This window comes from Marmota marmota, unplaced genomic scaffold (assembly GCF_001458135.2).
Source record: "Marmota marmota marmota unplaced genomic scaffold, marMar, whole genome shotgun sequence".
Taxonomy (NCBI): domain Eukaryota; kingdom Metazoa; phylum Chordata; class Mammalia; order Rodentia; family Sciuridae; genus Marmota; species Marmota marmota.
This window is the reverse complement of record NW_025999941.1, coordinates 3,885,959-3,905,138: the sequence shown is the minus strand read 5'-3', so window position 1 is coordinate 3,905,138 and position 19,180 is coordinate 3,885,959. Positions and strand designations below refer to the sequence as shown.

Sequence of the window (19,180 nt, the reverse complement as noted above, 5' to 3'; positions counted from 1 at the left end):
TGGTCCAAGTTTATCTCTCCTCTATATATAATCCCTGGGAAGTCTTCTGCCTGTCAAATACATCTATTTACCTTTGTTTTGCCAATGCCTGACACAGTGCTTGAAAATGCTAAACAAATAAGTTCATGCCAATATTTATGTTAATGACTCCAAGCATACATACATCTCTTACTCTAGCTGGTCTCCTGGGTTTGAGAGATCAATATATTCAACTATCCATTGAAAGTCTTCAATCAATAAGATGCCTAAACACAAGTCATCCTCCTCCCCTTCAAACTGTTGCTCTTGTATTCTCCATTCAATGAATGGTGCTACCAATCAACAGTCACTTGAGTCTAATACTTGCATTTCTTTCTTGACCTTCTTACATGCAATCAACTAGATTTAGCCAAATCTACCTCCGTTTCCCTTACTCTGATGCTAACTTAATTCAGTGTCTCAATTTCTCTCCTGATCTGCAATTGTCTCCTAACTGGTACCTGGGCTCTTGAGTTCTTGCTCCAAATCTGATGGCTAAATGTCACTTAACTATTCCTTCTAACAACCAAATCTGATCACATCTCTCCTTGGCTTAAATTCAATAGATCACTATGCCTAGCACTGCACACTGAAACTGTTTCTATGCAACGTCTTCCTTTCCCTTCTCTTTTTGCCTCCCAGGAAAAAAGAGTGCAGTCACTTAGAATGATCCACAAAACTCTTCAGAAAGAGCCTCAGATCTCAGTATTTCTCATGGTGCAAATCTATCAACTTGCAGTTCTTCAATTACACTTTGAGTTTACAGTTATTTTGGGGCTGCTACAGGCAATATTTTCCTCTATATGCACTGGCTTTTCTTCAACATTCTTCACACTCAGCCTTTACCCAATCTAGGAAGTTATCTCGGAACCATTCTTCAAGTCTAACTCCAAATTGGTTTAAAAGCCCTTCTTCTAGGACCAACTGTTTGCCCTGCATGATTCTATCACCTTATTCTTCACATGAGATGCTGACTCTTTAACTGTTTAATTTTTTTTAACAACTCCCCCATAAACTTGAAGCTGCTTAAATAAAGAATAATATCTTACTTTGTTTCTCTAGCCACTAGAACACTGTTTCTTTAAGTAATAAGCAAAAAGTGTTTTGAAGAAAAAAGTTTAAAAAAGAGCTACTTTAGTATGTCAGTAAAATTGCTAATTATTTTACAAAACAAATATAACCCGTGCTTGCTGCTTCTCACCTTCACCCTGAAGCAGGATACTAGACCTCTACAAGCTGTCCTTTCTGGGAATCATCCTTAAGTCCATCATACATGTTCAGAACAAGACCAGTCAGCTAACAGTCACCTATTAAGTCAGTCGGCTTTGAGATACTGTAACAAAATTATAAGAAAAACAACTTAAAGGAGGAAAGTTTTGTTCTGGCTCATATTTTCAGAGGTTTCAGCCTGAGGTTGGCTGGCTCCATTGCTTTGGACCTGACATGAGGCAGAACATTATGGTGGAAGGGCATGGCAGTGGAAAGCTGTTCTGCTCTTGAGTTAAGATACAGTCACAAAGGCAAGCTCCCAAGGACTCACAATCTTCAATGGGGTCCCACTCTTATAGCTTCTACCACCTCCTAGTAGTCCACTGAGGAATAAAACAGATTAACCCACTGACAGGTCAGAATCCTCTAGATCAAATCATTTCCAAAAGCTCTATCTTTGAACACTACTGAATTAGAGACAAAGTCCTCAACAAAAGAGCCTTTGAGGACACTCCAGATCCAAACCATAACACCTACCATGGCACATATGTCATTTTATCCCCCCTCTTTGTGTCTCTCTGTGGTATTTTAAGTCTGATAATTCCGCTACCTCCAAAGTAAGATGAGAAAGCCTCTTCTGTTCTCCCCATTCAGGAATCTGTTTCCTGGGTTTTGTACTGTTGGTTACAATGGCTACTGTCACCTACAGGACACCAATGCAGCTTCTTTCAGTACTCTGACTCCCACTGAGGCCCACTTCCCCTCTGCTCTAATCGCTGTTTTGTTAAATAGGACTGCTGTCAACCATGGTGACTACATCTTTCACAACACTGAAGGCAAGTGGAAAGTGCAAAATGTTACTCAATAAACTGACAGAGGAAAAAAAGTATCTATCATCTAGTCTTCTACAGATTACAAGAGCCATGCTGTTTGCCTCCTGATTGTCTTGTTCTGGTTGTTTTTTTCCTACAGCCCACCCATTTACCTCCCTTGATGGAGGGAGGTCTGGACCAGAAAACAAACAGAACCCAGGTTGATTTTAGAAATGCTATTCTTTTAACAACTAAAGCTGTGTGACCCAGTGACATAGTTGGAGAGTGTCCCCCAAAGTTTCATGTTCTGGAAGCTTGGTCCCCAGTGTGGAAGTGTTCAGGTGGTAGACTCTTTAAGAAATAAAACATAGTACAATGGGAGCATTGTCTAGGAAGAAATTAAGGCTTGTCTCAGAGTGAGAGAGTTCTTAAAGAGAGCTGGTTGTCTTAAAGCAAGACCATTCAACATGTTTGGTCCCTTCTGCAATGATGCCAGTCCCATTTCTGTTTCTCAGCCATGTTATAATGCAGCCAGGGACTCTTGCCAGGATCTTAGCCTCATGCTATTTAGACCTTCCAAAGACCTGAGTCCTCAGCAAGCCTCAGGAATTTTGTTTAGCATGGAAAGCACACTAAAATACCACCAGATTTAGGTCTTTGTATTTTATTTTTCCTAGAAAAAAATCAATTAATGTACCCTTGCATCAAAGACTATGTGCTGGTCAATTCTGCTAGTCTCCATATCCCAGGTATGCCTGAACCCCAGAGGAAATACAGGTGAAGACCACACTGGTAAAACCTCCCACCAAAAATGGCTTAAACATGAAAACAGAAACCAGAAATATCAAAACATGCAATATGCTTTTTGCTACATTCACATTCACAAATAGAAGTCTCCCATTCTTGAAAATATTTCACAAACTAACATTGTTATCTGAATATCAGTATGATTAGGCCAACAGTGTAAATACCGTCTGTATCATAGCACTTCAAGCAGTGGTAGGCACATCACCTCAGTCAGTATTCCAAAAGCTATTTCCAGGCAAAGACAAGCTAGGGAAACGATAGCTGGAAAGATGGACAGTAGGTAATAATCTTCCCGACTGGGGGAGCAGGTTAAGGTCATTGTACTGTTGGTTACAGTGGCTACTGTCACCTATAGGGCAGTAATGAACTATCATTAAGGTTATTCCTACAACTAGAAGGTTCATTCTTTGTCATTAGAACTTAAGAAAAATAACTTTTCCTCAGTTCTACTCAGTTCCAAACCTACTTAGGAAAGTAATGTGCACCAACAAAATGTAACCATAAAGACGAGAAATAGAATCAAGGGAGGAAAAAAAAATTCTCTGAAAACAAATTTTAAACAAAGTGTGCAATGAATATTAACATTGATGAATGTTCAATTTCAATTAATAATTGAAATACATTAAGAAATTACAGCCTGCCTTTATGGTCATAAATAAGCAAATAATTTAGGTTAATATATTTTCCATCAAGCACTTTAATACAAGAAATTTTTCTTCAAAGTATCATTTCTGAGGATTTTCAAAATATTCAGTTATGAAAAATTAAACCTTCATTTTTGCCATTTTGATACTTTTGCCATCCTTTCAATCACCACTTTTATGGATTTTAACACCATGTTCTCCTGGAACTATTAAATTTTCATGAAGAAAAAGAAATTTATATCTGTTTAATTGTAATACTTTTAAGTTGACATCTATAAGAAATAGACCTCCAACCTTAAAAAAAATAAGATGGGATACACAGAGACTTTAACAGAAAAAGAAAATAAAAACAGTCAAGAAAGAACTCTGGTATAGATTTCACTCAATTTTAAGCACTAGGTAACTTTAATCTAGAAAGAAGACATCAATTCAGTCATAACTATAATTTTTAAAATAGCATATTATACCTTAATAGAGAATCTGGATAGTAGTGATTTTAAAACAAGCAATGATATCAGGAAAAAAATACCCCTCCTTTTGTTGTTTTTATTTAATTTGTAAATTCCTACTGCAGGTGGTCCTTCAGACAATATCATAAAAGATTATTAAAAATATTAATAAATAAGGCTATTTATTTAAAATTTGGGCACTTTTTCAAAACTATTTCTATTCTCAATGCTTAATTATCTAGGAGGTACACATGGTCTCCAATCTAAGTTAATATGATTGATTTTTTTTAACAAAATTACTAGCATATGCATACCCACAAACTGAATGTTATCTCCATTCAAAGTATCATTTTGAATAGTTGTACATCAATTCTACTCAAGAAAATTCAAAAAAAGGCATTCTAAAATACTTTGATTGATGAATTATGTATTCATCCCAAGAGGGCTACTTCAAATGAAGGCATGTATTTTAACAAATAAACTTTAACAAATAAACATCTTGATTAGCCTAACTAATCAATAGTCACATGAAATGAGGGGAAAAAAATGCAAGACACATATTTATCCAAAAAATATTAATTTTCATTTGAAATTTACACATTTAAAATAAATAAAGGAAAAGCAGAGGAAATACAGAGGAAATTTAAATATTATAAAGTCAAACAATAACAAAGGGCCCTTATATTAATCACCTTTTGAGAATTGAGTAATTATTGAAAGTAAAGGAAAAAAACCTGTAGCAAGCAGTCTACAATAAATAGCAATCACTAAGGGCAATCTTTAAAGCCTACACATATAAATTTCTTAAGTTTTATAAACTTCACTCATCCATTAGTTTTAGTTGTAGTCTATGCAGAAATAGTTCCAAATTATAAACAACAATTCATTAAAAATGCAGTTCTTAAAATAATACCACTGCTCTAGAAAAACTGCTATCAATTACATTCTAACACTTTTAAGGACAATAACATTTTTTTTCTGATTTGTGTGGTGTTTTGGAATAGGAATAATTAAAAACTAGTCTGAAATCACTCAATGCATATAGATAAAAACATCTAGACATTTAAAATATATATAAATTTTATTCAATTCATCTTCATCAAAACTCTTCCCAAAAGTAGTTTTAAGTTTTTAAAATACAAGGCCTGTAAGTTACCTTCTTTATTTTTTATGAAAGTTGTGTAAAATGAAAATTTTGACCACAAACTGTAGGTGTTAGATGCCTTAAACCAAACTACTGCAATTAATATGAAATTCTAAATACCAAATATACAGCCACATAAATAGTATAACAGCCAAGTACTGTCTAAGAAGCCATATGTTTTTTCCCATTGTTCAAAAAAAGGAGATGACTTCCCGTCACTTATGTTTCTGATTAGCAAGGTGATTTATGCCACAATCACTAAAAATGCCAGCAAGTGAATGAGAAAATGCATAGTGACTGCACCAGATGTGCACAATAAACAGGAATCCCATTGTAATCTCTGGTACTTAGTTTATATGAAGGTAATGTAGGAAACACTCTTGGATATGGCAAAGTCACTCTTTTTTTTACATTTGACTATAAATGATATGAAATAAATTGTGTGTTTTATACTTTATGGCATGCATACATTGATAAATTAGGTACCATTTTGTATCCCGACTTATCTACAAGACAAACCTGGCTAAGATCATGGGGATTAATTGCTTCAGAAGTGTGAAATGCAGCTTTTCCATTCTTTTCAGCACACTCAGTGAAGAAACAATGATTAATCACTGTTTAACTATTCTCTTGAGGATCTACAAGATTGCCAAAGCAGGACTTATCCTCATAAATCCAAAAAATACAGGTTTAGATTTGTTGCCAACAACAGAAAGAACATGAACTTAAACCCATTTGTTATCAGATTAAAATAATGTCAAAGTTTTAGAAACCTACTGGTACACAATTCTCTTTAGTGACTTCAGTGAGAAATTAGATTAACATGTAAGATATAACGTGTTTTAAAATGGGTAAGGAATATTTTTTTAGCTTATGTAAGATCCTGTCCAAATAATATCAAATTACATACTATTAAATGTGAACAGAAAACCTTCCTTAGCTATATCAATAAATTCCTGTTTCATTTATAAAAATTAAAATACACACTATCAGATGAAAAACACTTTCAATAGATTTCTCATGAAATGGCTACTTATTTTAAAATATTTTATTTTAGACAGCAACAGCTGAATGGAATTTGGGTAAAACTACTTAGTTCCAATATTACTAACAAATGCCTTATCAAGGGTACATATAACTGAAAGTATAAAACACCAAACTTCTAAGACTATACCATGAATGATCCAAAAACATGTAATGTTTTCAACATAAATACAGAAGAACAAAAGTCTCAAACATATTCAAATAATTTAGGCTTTCAAAATATCTTCAACACATATTCACTAGCATACTGAATGCACTGCATCTTTTAAGTTGAAGAAAAGTTATTGTTCATATCATTTACAAAATTTTGAGCACATATTTTTAATAACTGAAACCTTATTCTGTCTCAATAATAAATGCAATGTTAGTGACTTTCCTGTCAAATCATTACAAACTAAAGACTAACAGAAATTTCCTTTAAATGGGTCAGCTGTTCATAGACTACAAAGGAATACTAAAGTTGGGAATACTCTAAAGTAAAGCTTCAAATTTCTATGACAAATAGAAATGTTTGGTGAATATATTTTACTTAGAAGAAACAGCCACCTCTCAATTATAAATGGTTGTTTTTCTATTTGTCTCATTATAAGTTTATATATCTTCTCCCATCCAATTCATCAACTTTCCTGCTTCTTTCAGATCTGCTAAGTACCACAGAAGACGACTATAACTGCAAAGAAGAGAAAGGGAAGTTGTTGGTTCATTTCACTGTTCATTAAGCCCTTGAAACAGTGAATGAGAGGAAGAGAAGATGAACCAGATTCTCTATTTTCTACATTTTACTATTATTTAGGATTGGCTCTCTATTATCACAAAAGAGTACACATACAGTGAAAACCTAAAAAAACTTCTCAGTGAACTTTGAAAAAAAATGCTCACATGATCTAATTTAAAAAGTAAAACATCCTAAAAGGATATATTATTTAAGAAGTATATCTCCAGATAGTTCAGTATCTGCCATAGAGTAAATAATTAATAAATATTTGTGGATCAAATGAATTCATATTGAAATAATTTCAAAGCTAAAAACATTATAGAACTTAAAGCAAATCATTACCTTTTTGCTACATTTCCAAACATCTTCTCCACTCAAAAATTTTCAATTCAAATGAAAAATAGTTAAGTGTCATCCTTATGTGTATTGCTGAAAACACACCACTAGCATAAAACCCCATAGAGACAAGTTTCTCTTGTTTAATTTACAAAGATTGGAAGCTCAAGGATAAACACAGCATACAGAGAAACATGAGTGCATGAGAATAACATAGTTGGTATTTCTGCACTAAGATTTTTGCAAACAAGTTTGCACTTATAAAGGAAAAGTCACCACAGATGGTTTATTTAGACTAGTAAGTTAAACGGAGAAACAGATAAAAAAAAATTGCAATGTATAGGAGAAAGATGTGTGAAGTGCATGGAAGAGATACAAATGATGATGTTAAATAATGAAGTATTTAACAGGGAATCAGGTAAGAAGAGGTTAAAAGAGTTGGTGGTTAACAAGTGAACTTTTCACTTGTGAAATAGAGAATTCCCTAAGGACTCTTCTCAGAGTTAGCCCATGAAATGCCAGGCAGCCTCTCCACAAATAGTACATGTTTCACATACTATACAATGATATAAATATATCCCTAAAGAAATTGAAAGAGATCTTTCATTGTTGCTTAAAGGGCAATTTGATAAGCTACACCCTGCATTTAAAGGGAAACTAGATGCACAAGACATCTTATTTCTATTATTCCTTCCATAAGAGCCCTCTTTCTAAAAGCAGAGTACTTAAGAAAGTTGAAAGGATACTGAGTACACACTCTCACTTGCATCAGAAGACAAGTGAATATATAGATGTATAGGAGATATCATTCCAATGTCTTTCATCTCAGTAAAAAGGACATTGTTTCAGATTATAGGGAAAAGGGGAATTGTAAAGAACTGAAATTTGTTGCTGGGCATCTTGGTGCATACCTGTAATCTCAGCTACTCAGGGAGGCTGAGGCAGGAGGATTCCAAGTTCCAGGCCAGCCTTGGCAACCTATTGAAACCCAGTCTCAAAATAAAAAATTGAAAATAAAACAAAACAGCAACAACAACAAAAAAAAGACAGCAGTAGCTCAATGGTAGATTGCCCCAGGGTTCAATCTCCAGTACATGAGGCAGGGTGGGGGAGGGGGCATTTAAATCAGAGGAATGAGTGAGTCACTAGCGGTGCTATGGGGAATACTCTTCACAGGCTCCTCAATTTTTTGGCCTTTTAACTGATCCCATACCACCTACTATTCTCACTTAGGTACTACAGTATGGGTCATAGTGAACAAGCAATTTGAATCATGTCACAGGACACCATAATCAGTATCTACAGCCACAGGGGCAGCTGAATCACTAAAGAGTACAGGGAGCTTGACAAGAATGGGTAAAAAGAATAACACTATTACAACTCAAAAGCATATGCCCACTCCATATTATAGCAGTAGACTTCTGATGCCATTATCTTATACCATGTTTATTAACTATGCTTCTGGGCTAAGGCAGCTAGGAGGAATATGTATCGTAATGAACACTACAAACCCTTGGCATTTGTGGATTTTTACAATTACAATTTTACCTAGTTCAAGGAATCTAAGACATGAAGTACTTCATTTTTTGCCAAGTGCATTTGAACAATGACCTACCTAAGACTGGTATAAGAAAGAAGCTGATGGCTGGGAATGTGCCTGGCATGCGCGGGGCGCTGGGTTCGATCCTCAGCACCACATAAAAATAAAGATGTTGTGTCCACCGAAAACTGAAAAATAAATACTAAAAAACAGGGAGGGAGGGAGGGAGGAAGGGAGGGAAGAGAAAGGAGGGGAGAGAAAGGAGGGGAGAGAAGAGAAGAGAGAAGAGAAGAGAGAAGAGAGAAGCGAAGCTGATGGCCCTGCATCCCATCTTAACATAGCTTGGTGATTCTCTAGCATTCTATGGAAATATTCACTAACTTGATATTCTTTAAAAACATCAAGAGATAAGTCATACATAAATGCCTGCTGTATGTCTTAATTCCATTAATTCCATTAACAGAAACATTTAACCACAAAAATCCTAAACTGGAAACGAAATCACTAATTTATACGGCTAAAGTTAAAAAAAAATTATTAAGAAGTAAGAATTACAGAATAAGCTTAAAAGACATGAGAAGCAGCTAATCATGATGCTTCTTGTATGTCACACAAGCTAAACACAGCATGAAGTTTAACCAAAAGCTTTTTAAAAATGCATCTGTGCCCATATTCTCTGCCTTCTTCCTTTTAAAGATAAATCATCCTTTCTCCTGTTTAAGGATAAACCATTTCCTTTATGAGGCAGTCTAACATTGTACACATTACTTTAATAATCTTCCACTTTTTTTGCATAATCACTCTTAAAAATAAGCCTCGCTTGACCCTAACTTTCCCCTTCATCTGCCATATGTGTTTCTCTTCTGTCGGTCACCTGAATGCCTTCACCTTTTGTTCTCTACGAAGCTGTTCTTCTAAAAGTCATCAATAACTCCCCATTAGAAAATTCAACAGAATTCACAAGTCCAACTTCAGTGACCAGTAGAATTTACCATAAATAATCACTTCTCCTTCCTTGAAGTACTTACATCCCTTTCAGATATTCAGAGACATGGGAGTTTTTCTCTCACCTCACTGGGTTTTCCATTCCTAACCTCCTTCACACTCCCTCTCTTAATCCTTTTACTTAAGGTTCCCCAAGGATAGGACATAGTAGTTATATCTACCAGACTGTATTTAAAAGTTAACTTTTATACAATCTACAACTGACAATTTTTCCTTCATCCAAAACATCTCCCTTACCCATTTACCCTGTCCAAACTTTGAACTCTCCCTGAACCCAGGTCAGCGTCTCCTTAACCTCTCCACTCAAATATACAATTTTGCATGTTCAAAAATCAACCTTCTGACCTTCTCCCAACTGTATTCCTTTTATAATCTTCCCCTTCTTCATTAAATGAAAGTTTCTCTCCTGTTACTCAAACCAAAAACACTAAATTCATTCTCCACTTATTGCTTTCTCTTAACTCAAATCCAACAAATCAGCAAACCCTGTTGTTCAAATGACAGTTTTCTCTCACTTCTAACGTTCTACGTGGTGTCTCTGCATCTGCCCTTGCTACCTTAAAATCTGTTCTCAAACTGGCAATCAATAATAATTCTTTTAAACTACAATACTACTAAGGAAACTCCCCAATAGCTCTCTCTCTCATTCAGAATAAAAGCCAAATGCAGGCATTTAAAAGATATAAATTCCGAGTTACTTTCTTAATTTAATATCCATTAGTAGAGAGTAACTGCAGTAACTGACCTTTAGGCTTTCCTTGAACAATTCAGCAATATTTTTGCCTCACAGCCTTTGTATATCTTATTCTCTGTGCCTAGACACTCATTCCCTCATGTTCTCCAGGTCTTTAATGTTCCCTTCTCAATGAGGCTTTCCGTGTACTTTGCTACTTTAAAATCTCTACCCCTCTCCCTATATTATAAACTCCCTAGGTCCCACTTCTTGTATTATTCTCCATCATAGAATCACTATCTAACCTACTACACATTTACTTATCTAGCTACCTGTCAACCTCTCTGCCCTCAAACATAACCTTAATCAAGTTAAGGATTTTTGTCTATTTTGTTTTCACTGTGACAGATTCTGTAACAGTCTTCAAGGGGTTCAGACTGATTTCAAATTTCTCCTTAGGAATAATAGGATAGCAGAAAAGGTTTTGGGAGTAAAGCCCTCAATGTTCTGAGGAAAATTATTTTAAGCTTAAATATTGAACTAAATCATCAATCAACTGAGAATAAATAAGTACATTTTCTAATATGCACAACTCAAAAAATTCATCTTCCACTAAACCTTTCTAAAATTTTATTTAAGTGAATCTAAGAATGAGGATGGCAATGGGATAAAAGAAACAATAACTAACCCAGTAATACAATAAAAGAAATCTGAGAATGGCACTTCATTGAAAGGCCAAGGAAACTCGAGATTACTTAAAAAACAGTGTAGCCAACAAAATGTCATTTTGTGATTTAGGAGCCTGAAAGGACAACTGTGAAATGCTATCAATAAAAATAGAAGTATATCTCTCTTGTGAGCAATAAATGAAAATAATGGCAGTTTAAAAGTCTAATAAAAACAAACAAAAACTATATGCAAGGCAAACCATGGTACAAACGTGAAGCATAATGTAGTATAATTTTAAGCCAATGAAAAAAGTTTAAAAATCTTCAATTCTGAGGGGAAAAAAATGTCCACTGGTCAGCTAGCTCTGAAGAAAAAACAGAACTAAGTGATATTCTGGATTGATACATAATTGCTATATGAGAAAAACAATCACTATGTAAGAAATTACAATTACATATAATAAAATAATAAAAGTAGAATCATTTCTCTATAATGTTCTTAGCTGAAAGTCATTTATTACTATCATAAGGTATTCCGACAATCAAAAAATGGGGAAAAAAAAGTGTTGACAAAATATGGAGAACCTGCAGCCCTCATACATTGTTAATGTGAATATAAAATAGTGCAGCCACTATATAAAATAGTCTTGATAACTCCTCAAAAAGTTATACACAATATTAAAATATGACTGAGCAATTCTACTCATAGGTATATACCCAAAAGAACTGAGACAGATATTCAAATAGGTACATGTGTACACATGTTAATAGCAGCACTAACTCACAATAGTTGAAAAATAAACTGAATAAACAAACTGAAGTATATACATACAATGGAGTATTAGTATTCAGCTAAGAAAAATAATTCAGTACCAGTAAGTGCTACAACATGGATAAAAAAAAATGAAAATATTATGCTAAGTGAAAGAAGCCAAACACAAAATGCCACATATGATTACATTCATATGAAATATGCAGTAAAGCTACACCATGGAGACAGAATACAGACTAATAGATACCACAAGTGTAAGTAAGGCAGACTTTATAAAGAGAAACTGCTTATTGAGTATTTTACCTTGATGTTATATAAATGTTTTTGGAACTAGATAGAGGTAGTAAGTAGTAAAATATTGTGAATGTATTAAATGCCAGGGAACTAATTACTTTAAAGGTTGATTTTTATATTTTATAAATTTGAACAAACTATCTTAAAATAAAAAGATATTCTGCTTTTAATTCACCCTTTTCTAGTCTCATATTTGCAAAGTACTTAGAAGATTTCCATAATTTTCTTTCAAAGACTCTTGGAAACTAACATTTATGATTTTGGGGGAAAAAAAACATTTATTTGGAATTCACTAATCATTTAGGCTTCATTTCAGTTTCTTTTGTTAAATTCAAGTAAAAATAATAGATTTTATTTTCAAAGTATTACATTAGTTCATCTCTATATATTAGGATTAGGGATAATTTTTATCTTACTTCTAACATTTCAATATTTACCAAATTTTTTAACATAAAATATTACTTTTATAATCAGAAAAAAATGCAATTTATTAAAAGGATAAAACATGAATGAGTACTTAGAAGAGACTATTGGGGAAAAGATCTGGGTTATCCAATGATGATACACAGAACTTACAAAGATAACAATGTTTCAGACCAAGAATGATTTGAAGGTATCAGAATACACATCCAATTAATGCAGATAAAAGGAAAAGAATACAGAAATATGTACCTTACCATAAAGGCTTGATTGTATCCAGAGACTTATTCTCCTTTAAAATTCTGAGATATCACTATTTGTGTCTGTGCTCCCCCTACACTCAAACCCCAATAAGGGCTCTAGCCTTCCTCAATAGTTACCCTTCCATCAAGTCACTTGATAGCTTATAGAGAATGGGGACAGTGAAGAGAAGACAGACAAGAAAAAGCAGCTTGGCTGAGGCAGAAAAACTGTCTCATTCCCCTTACTTTTCCAACAAGTCAGTCATGAACAAACTTACGAGTAATCTAAAGCAGGATTTTTGAAATTGTAAACTCGACATATTATTAAATAGGAAAATAAATTTAGTTATTGGCTTTAGCATGTATTACATGAAATATAAAAGAACAAGAGCACAAAGTACATCCTATGTAATTAGTATAAAAATTCCTTCAACTTTTTTTCAGTTTCATTTATACCTATAGGAACTGGCTTACAAATGTAAAATTTTTCTTATTATTGGCTATGGTAGGAAAAAATTGTGAACATGACCTGAGAAATTTTCAACTCTACATTTATCCTAATTTCCTATTCCTCTAAAAAAAATTAAGTGGAGGCTTAAAGGATATGAAAATATTTGGGAAAAAAAAATATCTATGGATAGAAAAAGTATAGCCCTGAAAATTGCTAAGACTGCTGGTGAGAAATGTTTCTTAAAGCTTCCACCACATATTTCATGGACAAAAAAATCTATACAATTACTATGGTAAAGGGTATTCACAGTATTCAATGTTTAAATGTATATTATGAATAAATAGATGCTTACCTTTCAGAAGAACTTTACTAATCCACAAATCTGTTTGATACTTGAAAATGCATGTTTTTGTTACGGTTCAAAGATGACACCAGCTCAATACAACAGATTTCACCAAATAGAAGTCTTGACTGGTAAACAGGAATTGAAGAGGAATCAAGATCTAGAGACCAACTGACTTCTCCCTCGACTGTTGGAAAAACATCTACCTAAAAAATAAATAAATAAAATAACTTCAATACTCCAATTCCAGTAGCAAACTAAAATGTTCCTATTCCAGTAGGGAACCCTAAAATAAACCAAACAATGCAAAATGGCAGGCCAAACAAAAATTCATGTCAAAATATTTTAGGCTCCTGGAGGACAAACATTACTCTACTCACTAATCACTTTCCATTATCTATTTTAACTCCAGGAGGAAAGTATCATTTTATAATACCAATAATAAAAGACATCTCTCTCTCTCTCTCTCTCTCTCTCTCTCTCACACACACACACACACACAGAGTCAGACCTCACTATAAAACAAATCACTTGTTATAACTTCATTTAACTTTCTCCTGAAATGACATACGAATCTACTCTTCTAACAGTAAAACAATATATTTTAAAATGATATAAAAAATGGAAATTTGACATTTTGAAAACATGTAAAAATTCCATTAAAAATGGATTTCAAAGCATTAATAAAATATAAAATTAGAGTATGATTACATCTGTGATGACAAGTGAATATTATTTGTGAGTGGAAAATTAATTTACATAGCTTTTTCCTAGAGCAAAAGAAAAAACACATTACTTCATTTAGTAATGTATTTCCATAAATCATATGATGTAATCATATTTCTATACAAAATCCAAAATAACAACTAAAGTTCTTAAATAGACTATCCAATTTAAGTAAAAACCTTGTAATATAATAAATTACTAAACATATTATCATCCACCTCTAGATTTCATTTTTAGTTTATTAACATTCAACAACCTGTTAAGAAGTATTGGTGGCACACTGTATGTGCAAAAATATAGCAGCCTTCAGGTAATATGATGTAAAATGTCAGTGGCAGACAACTAAAAAATATGATAGCAAATCGACCTTAAAATTACTGAGAGTTGAAAGGAATTAATTAGATCAAACACATTTTAGTATCTTGTGCTCCTTAAACCAAATAACAGAAGTAACCCACTGGAAAAAGGATTTCCAGAAACTGTCTTATGGCATTTTAGATATTTCTATTTTATTAAATATAATTCATGTTTCATCTGTTTGTATTCTTGTTTGCAATAATTTATTATATTAAAATGCAGAACTTCTGGGCTCAGGATGTGGCTCAGCGGTAGAGCGCTTGCCTAGCACACACGAGGTCCTAGGTTCGATTCTCAGTGCCACATAAAAATGAATAAAGTATTGTGTTCAACTACAACTAAAAAATAAGTATTTTTTAAAAATGCAGAACTTCCTATTTATTTATATAATTAATTGGTGCTGGAAATTGAATCCAGGGGTGCTCTTCTTATTTTGACATGATTTTGGCATGATATAGCCCTAGCTCTTATTTTTTTATTTTTGAGACAGTCTCAGTAAAATTGCCCAGGTAGCCCTGAACTTTTGATACTCCTCTCTCAGCCTTCTGAGTAGCTGGGATTATAGGTGTGCACCAACACCTGGCTTAGCATTTCCTTATTTTAAACTTTCAATCTTATCTGAAAAGTTTCAAATGATACTCTTCTAAATTATAATATACATACAGAGAATATCTTAATGTTGTCACTGGATCTTTGCACAGCAATATATTCACATAACTCTTCTTCTATGGTTGAACCAAAAATTTCTGACCATTAAAATAAAATGTGTCTTTCTCATCTTTGCTTTGTAAAAACAGACCATTTTTGTCTCTTTAGAGTGAAAGTATTCAAATATCATTCGACTACTTTAACATTATCTGTTTTATGATTAACGTGTATTTAAGTAACACTGAATATATATTGTCATACCACTGTCTTACCATTATTTAAAGAATGATGGCTATTTACCTCAAGAGGTATGACTATAACCAAAAGAAAAAGTGACACTACAATCAATGTCCTGAGTAATTGTAATTTATTTTATTTCTAAATACATACTTTAAACCAATTAGGGGCCAACTTTCCATTTCTTACAATGCTAGGGTCATTAATTACCCTTATTTTGACATAATATATTGAATATATCATGCCAAATATATTGAATGTATCATGTCAAATTGATATACAGTGAAGGAAACCAAGATAGGAGAAAAAAAGAGGGCATTATAGGCAAAATTAGGAAACACATATGATCCCCTGTACACTCAGTAAGACCACAGCAAACAACTACACTTCCTCAGCAATTCATATGCAGAACTATTTACCAGGCTCTCCATGAAGACTATACTGGCTCTTTTTCTAGTTATTCTCTTAGGAATGACATAAATATTGAGAAATCTAGAAATAGATATACACATGCACATATAAAAAATTATTGTCAGTATGTAAGTTACTGCTGCCCTGGGACTGCAATAATTTATGTAACATCTGTTTTCATATTTTTCTAATTTTTTCCCTAATTAGCATGCATATTTAACGCATAAATGCTCAGACCACCTTTTTTCTGCTGACTGTGCCCATTTTTCCCCCTGAAGTTGTGTACTCCTAGGTAGAATTTAGAATAGATGGAAACCAAAAGTTTATTGAAAGTACTAATTTTAAAATGTAAACAGTACTAAACTAATTTTCAAGAGAACACTGAAGTCTTAGGAGTTTTCACAAGTACATGTCAATCTGTCAGCAATAGTCATGTACTAAATAAAGGCCCAAATGAAACAAAAACAAATAAACAAAAAACCTACATAAAAGCAAAATTCCAATATTGTCTTAACTTTGAATTCTAACTTTCCTAAGAACTAAGAAACTTATTAAAATAGCTATGATTTCTTGTCTCGACAGGGTTGGTACAATTTTTAAATGTTTATGCCTCAAACAACTAAAATAAATGGACAAATCCCACATAGTAAATATGAAGATGTGTGTGACCAACCATCTCCTTTTTAAATTGTAAACCTCAAATACAATGCAGATTCAACAAAAGGACAAAGTTTTAGTCTAAAGCTTATGAAAGTTCAATCCAAGTTCTGGAAAGCTCTTAAATCAAAATATTACTTATATTCACTTTTAATAGAAAAAGTAAAACTAAAGGCAGATCAAATCAATGCAACCACAACTTAAGTATTCTCAAATGACAATGCTTAGGATGACAACAATGTAGCCCTATCTGAACTTTACTCCAGAATTAATCACTTTGTATATTAATTGCTTGTTTATAGACTTTAGTCAGTCATTTGCTATTTGTCATCTACTGTCAAGACTATTCTGGGTCTTTGTAAACACTAAAATTGGGTTAGCCTTCAAGGAGCTTACATTTTTACTTGGGAAAACAGCACATAATTATGCAAATGCATAACTGTGAGATTTTTATACCAGGAAAGGGGATTTAGTTCAGAGATCAGCAAAGGCCTAAGAAACAGTTTTAAGATGAGGTCTTAGTGTTATAGGATGTATTCCAACCTAGGGCACAGCAAGTGCAAAGGTCCAAAAATAAGTAAGACCAGCACATTTTATGTCAAGAAAGACCAGTTGCAACTGGAAAGGGAACATATGAGAACCAAAATGAGGCAGAAAAAGTAAGCAAAGACACTAAAGGGTTTAAAATAAGTTATGACAATCAACTCTACTTTGAAAAATACCACATTTGGCTAACTCACAGTGAGGGCCAAAAGGTGGCAGGGGAAGAGTCAAATGTGAGATAAGAATAACCTAAACAAAGGTGATAGAGAAGGCAGAAGAGACTTTTGTGATTACAATCAGCTGATCTTGGTGGGAGATTAGATTATGTAGAGGATGAGTATGGCTAGCAATTCCTTTCACTGATGTACTGAACTCTGAAAGATGATAAGGCACAGAGGGAAAGAGCTTAAATTTAGATTTAGGCATGTTAAACAGCTTACCTGTTGCTGATGTCTCATAGGCATTTCAATTTAAATGTCTGCAGTTATAAGAAATGTCTGGGCTAGGATCAAATTTAGAATTTGCCAGAATATGAGCATTTATAAAAAATGAAAACCTATATTCTTTTCCCATCAGAAAAAATCTTCAAAAATCCAATGCCTTCCTAGTTTTTAGCTATTACACTATATCAGAATAGGGAAGTATTTCATATCTTGACAAACTCATTTAGGCTATTATTGGTTAATCCACACAGCATATTTGTATTTTATGTCTTATTTTGAACTGCTTAATAGTAGTTATCATTTAAGGAAATTATTTACTTTGAAATAGAATTGCATTTAGTACTCTAAAAATATACATTAAAAGTCATTAATCCTCACAATAATCTTAATTATCACATCCACTTTTCAGATGAGGACAGTCAAGTTTAGGGAAGTGTAAAGTTACTAGTAAGTCACTAAATGATAAAGCTTCCAACTCAGGTTATCCGAACTCATGGTCCATGCCATGTCCACCTAAAATAAAGGGTAGTATGTGTAGTATCAAGAGTCTTGAACTGTAAAAATAGATCAATTTCAGTTACAATCCTGACCACAGAACACCACGTAAGTACTCTGATCTATGTTTCCTCACCTGAAATTCTTAGTAAAACCCACTGACATTTTAGGAAATGTAAGTCAAACATCTGAACTGACATACCCATACCATCACATGTTCCTCCTACCAACGGGGTGAGAGGTGCCAATGGAGGGAGGACTTAGAGGCTATTCACTGATCTTATTGTCCTTCAACTAACAAACACTGACCATGAAAGCTTTGAAAACTAAACAGCATGTGGAATGGCAGGCAGGTCATTGGGAACAGCTAATCAGTTCTCCTCTGCTCTTCTCCCAAGTGGCAAAAAACAACATCCATCAGAAAAGACAGAAGCCAAAATTCTAAAAACTGCCAGTGAAGAATTCAGCAGTGCTTCAAAACCTTTAGTGTGCATAAAAACCATCTAATAAGCTTATCAAAGTGGTGATTCAGAAACAGACTGACAGGACAGATAGATGTGAATGGTGGGAACATAAAGTTAAGGGAATAATTCTACCAACTGGGTCCACTATGCTGACCCCTGCATGCTTCTTTTCCAAGAAGCAATTTACCTGCAGCCCTCCCTCACTAAAATGAAGTAACAGGATATTTTATATTCCTCAGCAAACTACCATTTATCTACAGGAGAAATGCAGGCACAAAATAATTCCAATAAGAGGCACCCAAGTTACCCTGAAGAGGAAGACTTTTGTGAGATTTTCACAAACTAGATGCTGGAACTCAGGAAGAGAAGGATAATTCCCCCTAACCATAAACTCTATAAGAAGAGATTATAATTAGAACTTGTCATCATGGGCCAAAGTGACCTACAGTGCTCATGGAAGTGGGAACTTGAAAATCTGATGTCATCCTGCTGTCAGTCAAAAGTCAAGAGGCGGACCTGGGTGGGACTCTTGGAAGCTTCCCTGGGAAGCTTAATATAAAATTTTCAGATTTTTTTTATGATTACTATCAATGTGTCTTTTCAGTAAAATCAA

The 19,180-nt window shown here is 33.7% G+C and overlaps 1 protein-coding gene across 1 annotated transcript in view; it reads right to left on the bottom strand.

Annotated features, from left to right (window-relative positions):
- Window positions 1-19,180, bottom strand: part of Tbc1d5 (TBC1 domain family member 5) — a 454,552-nt gene that overhangs the window by 377,496 nt on the left and 57,876 nt on the right. The window contains exon 2 of the mRNA XM_048801010.1: window positions 13,596-13,792. The gene's annotated coding sequence lies outside the window, so the exon portion shown is untranslated. The remainder of the gene's footprint in view (window positions 1-13,595; window positions 13,793-19,180) is intronic.